Genomic DNA, 9,113 nt, shown 5'->3' with positions numbered 1-9,113 from the left:
AAGAGGTTTATGAAGCAGCCAAACAGTTCCTTTCCCAGAGCAGGGAGGTGATCATCATTACAATTTGTTCAGGGATAATTAAAGCTTCTCCAACAAGTACTGAAAAATCTGGAAATCCTGATTCAGACATACAAGAAAGGAATAAATTGAATAGTTACTTAAGACTGATGTAGACAAATTGTCCTTGTGAATTGAGGAACTGGGATTCCAGGTGATACAAAAAATACGTAAGGATGAAAACAAGAACATTTAAGTAAGTACCAGAAAGTCACTTCTGACAGAATATGTGCATATTCATTTCAGTCACAGCACAAAATTGTTTGGGCACACCACAGATATCAACTTGTTACCACCTTTCCCCCCCACCCAGTCTCATAGCCATATCTACCTGTGCAAGGCCAATTCCCCAAACTCCTATTTCCAGTACGTTCATTAGGTTCATGAATATCTTTGAGGATCTAAAACTTCAGATTTCTATCACCTTATTAATGTAAAATACTTCATCAGTTTCCTATCTCTCAAGCAGTTATCACGAACCCAGAAGCTACATATAACATTAACAATTAGCTATGTAAAAGCCCCTACCATCAACTGCTTTTGACAAGACCAGCTTTTAAATCTGGATGGAATCAAAAAAATGGTAACTTAGGGGGGAGAAGAGAGAGAAAGAGAAAAGGAAGATCTACTACATAATAAGAACCCATAACCACACCTTGTATTGTTATTTAGTTAGCTAATAAACAAGGGAAGTCTGGTAATTACATTCACGTGGTTAGAACACACAGATTGCACTGCAATTTCTAGGTCTGACTTGGACTGGCAATAATGTGTTTCAGTCAGCAGATGGTGCTGCTTCTTTCTAGCCCTCTCCATCAATATAGACAGGTATGATTAAGTACAGTCTTCACATTTTCATACATTTGGGGAGACTGTGTGTGTGTTACTTATGTCTTCCCACTTGGCTAAATAAGCAACAGAAAGACTGCCTTTCTATATCTGCATGGCTGTTACAAGCTTGTTTGCAAAGACTGATTTTCTGTCTCTGGAAATCTAAGATTTAAATACTTAATGAATGCCATGTTGTTTCTGATCTCAAGCTACTTGGCATATAGAAAAAGCAATTCACTAATTGCAAAGACAAAAAGTCACTCCTTCATTTACATGTGTGGTGTGCAGCCCTCAAATCCTCCTACCACCAGTCCTTGCCTTTCATCAATTTATTCAGACAGAAATAAAGAGCAAGTGCTGTAGAAAATTACTTTCTCCCTGAACCAGACTGGTATGTCCCTGCAACATCAGTGGGTGAAAGCATGGTAAGACACTGTCTTTTGTATGACTATTAAAAACAGAAGCTCTAAACTGCAGCCAACTCTACTCCCATTCAGTGCAAGTCAGAAGCTTCTTGCTTACTCCAATTTCACTCCACTTTTAAATAGTCTTTCATTTTGTACCTTCAACACTATTTTTGTTGCTCTGTGTTGCTAAAAAATCCTTGGGTTTACCTCAAAAAGAGACTTAAACACCCAATAAATTTTAGATAGTGTGAGCAGTATTAACAAAAACATTCAAGTATATAAATGTGTATAAAAGTTATGTACCACAATCAAACCCTTATTGGAGTGCAGTAGTAGCCAGTTAGTGCATTTACAGGATTTGATAAATTCCAGCAAATCCAAGCATATCCTTGTGTACTATCAAAGTCCATGCTACTTGCTTCACTTGCTTATTGACAGAAGAATTTCCTTGCTAAATAGCATTAATTATCTTGAAAAACCTTAGCATCCTCTTAGTTATTTTGATACATCATTACATTTCTGATCTGTAGGTGTAACAGATCACAAGAATGATCTGCTGTGAAACATTTTGCAAGTTTTACCATTAAGTGTTAAGAATTAAGCCTAACTGCATGCCATAAGGAAGAAATATAATCTATATGTTCTATTTCTTCCTGTACACCAGACAGCTTAATGTTCCATATGACTTTAATTGGTGAATTTAGTTCATATGTTCTAGTCATATAAACAGTATGCAACACTTCATAGTATCATAGTATCATTCAGGGTTGGAAGGGACCACAAGGATCGTCTAGTTCCAACCCCCCTGCCATGGGCAGGGACACCCCACACTAGATCAGGCTGCCCAGAGCCTCATCCAGCCTGCTCTTAAACACCTCCAGGAACGGGGCCTCGACCACCTCCCTGGACAACCCATTCCAGGGTCTCACCACTCTCATGGTGAAGAACCTCCTCCTCACGTCTAGCCTGAATCTCCCCACCTCCAGCTTCATTCCATTCCCCCTAGTCCTATCACTACCTGAGATCCTGAGAAGTCCTTCCCCAGCCTTCCTGTAGGCCCCCTTCAGATACTGGAAGGCCACAATTAGGTCACCTCGGAGCCTTCTCTTCTGCAGACTGAACAGCCCCAACTCCCTCAGTCTGTTCTCATAGGAGAGGTGCTCCAGCCCTCTGATCATCCTTGTGGCCCTTCTCTGGACGATCAGAGGGCTGGATCCTTACCTCAAGTTTTCCATACAAGTGGCCTTGGATCTTAACAAGAATAGGCCCCATGAGATTTCTTGAAAATATGAGAAAATTTCAAAATATCCTAGAAGCTCTAAAATTATTTATTCTCAATAGATGATTACAAAATGAGTGATTTGAGTCTTGTTTTGCCCACGTTCATCCAGATAACTTCCTCTGCACAGCACAATTTTCTGTGACGGAGATTTATTCAATTTGAAAAAAAAAATAATCATCTTTAAAGGAACAAAGTTTTACTTGCACAGTCTTATTACATTAATGATGATAATAAAACCCAACTTCAATTATAGTCACTTGGTCATAAAATAAAATTGCAGCTGACCAGTATAGCTTATAGCTTTAGCTTGCACTAAAACATAATTCATACAAATGATGCTAGTGCCCCTTATTTATTTTCTGTCACATATTCTGTAAGGAGGAAGCATTAACTCTCAAAAGTATGTTAAACAACTCCTATGAAAGTTTCTATATAATAGTCTAGTGGATAAGTGCAAAGGGTCAAAAAGTTACATAGCCTAGAAAAGGAAGCTGCAAAAGAGAAGTCACTATGGAATTTTATTCTAACAACAGTGCAGCAGTGAAAAAGCACAGTTCTCCATTCTGAAAAGCAGTATGTAACAAGAAATTAGGATTTTAAAACATAGTCTTCACACAAAGTAATGTCCATGCCTGGAAGAAAAATGTCTAGGAAAAACTGGACAGTAGTAGTTTGTATTTCTGTAATAATGAACCAATTGAAAGGTTGTCTTTCAGGGGAAAGAAAGCATGCTCCAGTATTTGCTTCTGTGGAAGATGCAGAAATAAGCTGTTTAAAAAAAAAAGGACAGAAGAAGGCATTCTGCACAAAAGCAGGCATCTATTGAATAAGGAGATGCCTCTGGTTATTACTCTATTCCAGTGGTTAAGAACCGCAGAAGGTAACATTCCATGCCCAGTTTTGATAGCTTTTCAATGTCCTTTTGGGTTTCTGTAAGGGGCTGTTCCACAAATGCTCATATGCATCCTTGTTACCATAATACTCCCGTAAGAGAGCACAGCTCTCAATGTGATTGCTTTACTGCTCTAGCACCAGCTACAGCACCAGCTCTGCTAGCAGTTCATTGCTCTGTTCAGATACCATACAGACCTGCACAAAGTGCCAGGAAGGACAAAGTCCAAGTGCTTGTATGGAAAACACCAAAAATTCCTCTGAAGACAGTCTATGACCAAGCAGATTCCACAGCTTTTTTTAGTGACCAGCTAAAAACCTTGAAGTTATGCTTCATAACATGAGTTGAAAGGTTTTAATTACTTGTGTCCCAAATTGCTTTATGTACTCACCTGTTTATACTGTGGGTGTGTTCAAACGGTACATCCTGCACTGCCTCAAAATGATACAGCAAACAAAAAGACACCATAACATTGACAGCTATGCCATTAATCTTTTTAGGAATTGCCACACTAGCATCCAAATTTTCACCACAGACTTGGTCTTACCTTCACAGATTTCAGTGAGATTATATTGACCTTGAAAGACTTTTCTTCTTTTCAGCCCTGCATCTTTTAAGAGACCTTCCAATTTTCCTAAGTTTCAGCTGAACATGACAGGAGGTTAATAAAAGCCTCAAAAGGCTGGGAAATGGTTCAGGAGTTAAATCAACTAATAGAGTTCATAAGATCTGCTGACATTTGCTAACAACTAATCATAGCCTCCACTGGGAGGATTCTCATTTACCTTTTTGGAGAGGCTGTTGCTAGCAATAAATAAGATGCAGAGAAATATCACAGAGCAAAAATAGTACAGTTCTTTCCTTCTGAATTTTTGTCTAGTATGAAGCCTAAAATAACTAATAGAACTGAAGGATGGGGCTTTTAGCAACTCTGATGTAGTGAAAGATGTGCATGGATATGGCAGTGGGGTTTGACTACAACTTTGAAGGTCCCTTCTGACCACACCATTCTATGACTAGTGAAGAAGTAATAAAATATAGATGTATGTGGAAAGAATATGTAAGTATGGGGAGAACAAGCCAATGGGGAGAAGTAACGCCATACTGTAAGTCCACCAATACCTCACTACATCTTTAAAAACCAGGTTTTGTTACTGAGAAATAGAAGTAAAATTTGGGAAACCCCAGACAGTGCATCTCACTTGAACAAAACTTATCCATCCTAGTAAGCAGGATGCTATAAAATCCCAGTGAATGTAGCCTTTTAAAATACATTCAAGTATAATTAGATGTTGCATGGCTTTGCTTCTCAAACACATTAAAACACAGTATGTTCATTAAAAAACATCTGTTCTTATTACAACACATTATAATAACTGTTAAGGAAATTGGTTGTTGGGCATTTTTAATTATTATTAGCAGAGGCAGCATGATTTGAAATATTTCTGTAAACATAAAATTTCTGCAGTGGTGACCAATTAATTATTCTGTTTTCATTCTTTAACCAAGTCAGCACAAGCACCAACAGCAGTGAATTTGTGGCCACATGGGTTCAGCATATACTGTAGACAAAAGTGACATAATTCAGCCTGAACAGAAATATGAGCTGCTTTACCTTCCTTTAAAAGCTTCCTTCAAAGTAGACAAATAATACATCCATGTTTCACTTTCTGAACATTAGTTATATTTTTTACTGTCACTTAACCTCTGCCTTGTGATCTCCCTCTATCCTAGGATATTCTGGGCCAATAAAGAATAGTGAACCACTAATACATCAGTCCAAATGGAATTGCCACAGAGATTGTGTGATGGTTTAGCCCAGGACCATCAGGAACAAATGCCCCCAGTTTGGACTGTAGGCTGGTGATATAAGCAGCAAAGGGATTTCTTTTTCTTCTTAGGCATTTCCAAAACAGCTGTCCAAGGAGTTCTGGTCAACTATACTTCTGCAAGCCCAACCGCATATATTCCCTCTTGCAGAACTTGTTCTGCATCAGTGAAAATGCACAAAGAAGAACAAAAACCATGCCGCTCTTACAATCAAGGCTGACTTCTCAGATATGGCATTTATCAAGTAATGCTTTCAACAGCAAATATATTTGACATTTAGTTGCTGAAGTCAGTATAGGACCCAATAGTGTAATTTTTCTATGGTAGAACTACACTTTAGAGTGTACATCAAAAGTGAAATTCATTTTACTAAACAGAAGAGAACCACTCAAAACTGACAAGGAATATGAAAAAAGGTTGATTCAAAACATTTCAAAGAGTCCTTTACTAGGTGCCCTTGAAGAGGAGAAACTGTTAAACCATCAAAGAGCATTATCATTCAATCTACAGGGACTCTTTGTGTAAGATATGAAATTTATGCTGCAAAGATTTCACTGACCATTAGAATAATTTTCATACTCTTATGTTGCTTATCCTATAATATTGCTACCTGCTTATTAAGTCCCAATACCTGTTCACGAAGAGCAACTTTTTCAAGCCAATGATACCTCTGGAGTTCAGATTTAGACAGTATGTATGATCAAGGAAAAAACATAATTGAATTCTCTCTCCTGGTGTGAACTCATTACCGTGTATTTACATAATGTTGTTTTGAAAGCCAGTGAAATGACACTCTGTTACTGAACCTCAATGGTTTGCCTACATAAAATCCAGCAATTTTCTTTACCAGGTAAATCAAGTAACCAGTGAGTGAGACAATACAGCTCAATGAGTAGGATAACACTTTCAATGTCTTCATAAATGTCCCTGGAGAGGGTCTTCAAGGGTTTTTTAATGCTTATTGTAGAGATTTCTTGGGGTAGCAGAGGTATCTTATTAGTTTCCAAAGACTTCTAGTTTTTTCCTATGCAAATAAATGTGGGTTTTATGCAATTCCACAGCTGTTAAGCTTAAAGTTATTCAGAGCCCTGTGTCACAGTTCATCACCTCTCTAGAACCTATGGCAGATTTAAAGTTTACTTTCTCTGATGTGAGTAATGACTCCACAGTAATTAGTAAAATTCATTATGTGGTTTTATCTCACAAAGCAACACCTTCTGAAACAGAAAATTTTCATTCCAGACACCTGAACACACCTTGCAATCAAGTATTTAGCACTTTACACAAAACACAATGAAATCTAAAACCTATTCCAAAAAGATTCCTCATTATGCTTCAGGTAAAGATGTGGCAGCCATTCATACTGAACCAACTGGGGATGCAAATTAAATTCAGTACATGTTAGCCATATAACGGTCACAGAAACAAACGGACCTAAATCTCTGATGAAATTTCAGAAGCAAAGAATCCTCAGTACTTCAACAAAAGCCACGAAACAATAACGAGCATACACAGTACAACACAACACACCAAGGCAGCCTTCACCTCCCACTTCCCATGCCTCTGCACGTCCCTGATCTGGAACAGGGCAGCACCGCCGGTGTAATTCCCACACCGACAGAGCACCGCAGGGGGGCTCACACCTGTGACAAAACCAGGCCAAAGGGGCAATGACGCAGGCGCTGATCCTGTACCGTTGAAACAAACAGCTACATCAAATGACGCCTGCAGGAAATACCAGACTAGTATTTTCACCAACCAGGTCTGCAGGAAATCGGAACATAAGGCAAGCAAGCTGCCTGGGGTAAAACTTTACTGTCCTCGTTTGAGCCACAAGCTTCCCAGGGCAAAAGGACAGAGAGGTGTTTTACCCAACGGAGTAAAATAAAGAAACTCACACAGAATTGGAGGTTAAATGAAAAATACTATCTACAAAAAATAACCAAAAATGCAAAAGATATAAAGGAGCAAAGGAAATATGTACATACCAATCAAAATCAGCCTCGGCCCAGCTCTCCACCTGGGCTTACCAAGCCTCAGGGGGCCAAATACTCCGCGGCACGAGGCCAGGCCGGCCAGCCCTCGCTGCCCCGCCCCTCAGCCTCGCTGCCCCGCCCCTCAGCCTCGCTGCCCCGCCCCTCAGCCTCGCTGCCACCCCCTCGCGCCCCACCCCCCCGGCTGTGGCCAAAGCTGCGCATCAAGAACTTAGCTTGCTGAGAAGGCCGCAGAGTCCCCCACAGTCCCCCACAAACCACGAGCGGTAACAGTAGCCATGCTGGGAGCAGAGAGAAGGGACAAAGAGGGAGAACTGGCTGTGAGGTCTCCATATATAGGGAGATGCAGGATGATGGGATGGGATAACAAAAATCACACCATCCTGTGCCTCCCCCTGGACTGTCTAGTCCCTGGAAGATGTTTTGTCTCTATGGTAGGACACCCAGTCCTCAACCTGTAACATTTATTCACTTTTTCCAACAGTGGCCTAATAGAAGATTTGATTCTGTGCTCCAAACTTTACCTGATGTCCTTAAACCATTATGGCCACAACAGTCTAATACAACACAAGCCCTATGAGGAAAGACTGAGGGAGCTGGGGTTGCTCAGCCTGGAGAAGAGGAGACTCAGGGGTGACCTTATCACTCTCTACAACTACCTGAAGGGAGGTTGTAGACAGGCGGATGATGGTCTCTTCTCCCAGGCACCCAGTACCAGAACAAGAGGACACAGTCTCAGGCTGCGCCAGGGGAGGTTTAGGTTGAATGTTAGGAAGAAGTTCTATACAGAAAGAGTGATTGCGCTATGGAATGGGCTGCCCGGGGAGGTGGTGGAGTCGCCGTCATTGAAGGTGTTCAGAAGGAGACTTGATGGGGTGCTTGGTGCCATGGGTTAGCTGTTTGGGTGGGTTGGATTGGTTGATGGGTTGGACACGATGATCTTGAAGGTCTCTTCCAACCTGGTTTGGTTTATTCTAATACTAAAAACAAGTTCAGCAGTAAAAAATACACCTTCAAATCAGTTTGTACTTAAATTATCGTTCAACAAGCTAAACTCAAAGCAAATAGATACGATACAGACATATTAAAAAACCCTGGCAAACGTCTCAAACACCAGCCACAACACCCCCCTAAAAAAAGACTACCACAAAACAAAACTTACTTATTCCAGAACTAGACTGCCAATCTTGCTTTAAGACTACAGCTTCTAAGACAATTTTAGAAACTGCTTTAGCTGTTACATTGTCATTATTTGCATCTATTAAGTGCAAGCATAATGAAGCTGTCTGGACATAAAACATATTTATTCTTCATTCCTATTCCTGCTACAAAACAAAACCAAATCAAGATTTAAAAGGAAAAAAGAAATCCCTTTGTGTTTTTCTTATCTGTGTTTTATTAAGACATAAATTTGGAGCTGTCACTAAGCTATTCCTAAACTGAGGGAGTCTTTCTGGGCTAAATCACTGATGAACTTGAGTTCCCATGTTTTCACTTCTCACTTTGCTTTTTAGATGAGATTTCTAAGCTGAAAATTCTGGCCTAACAACTATTTTAAATTTAATGAAACCATCTGCAGCATTTTCTAACAGTTCTGTAGACTGCTCCACGACAAGACTCCACCCTACTTCGTTTACGTGTAACTGAAGGAAAAGCAAAACACAGAAAAGACAGAATTTGGTGGTTATTTTCACTGCCATTTTCCTAGAGAGATGCATTCATACACCTTGCATTCAGTTCATTTGCATCCTGGGTTCAAGTAATTTTATTTGTATTTCATTCACCTCCTCAGAAGAATATAATTTTTTTTAGAATAAACC

This window comes from Melanerpes formicivorus, unplaced genomic scaffold (genome assembly GCF_026170545.1).
Source record: "Melanerpes formicivorus ecotype bairdi unplaced genomic scaffold, bMelFor1.0.p_v2 SCAF_16, whole genome shotgun sequence".
NCBI lineage: Eukaryota > Metazoa > Chordata > Aves > Piciformes > Picidae > Melanerpes > Melanerpes formicivorus.
This window is presented reverse-complemented; position numbering follows the sequence as displayed.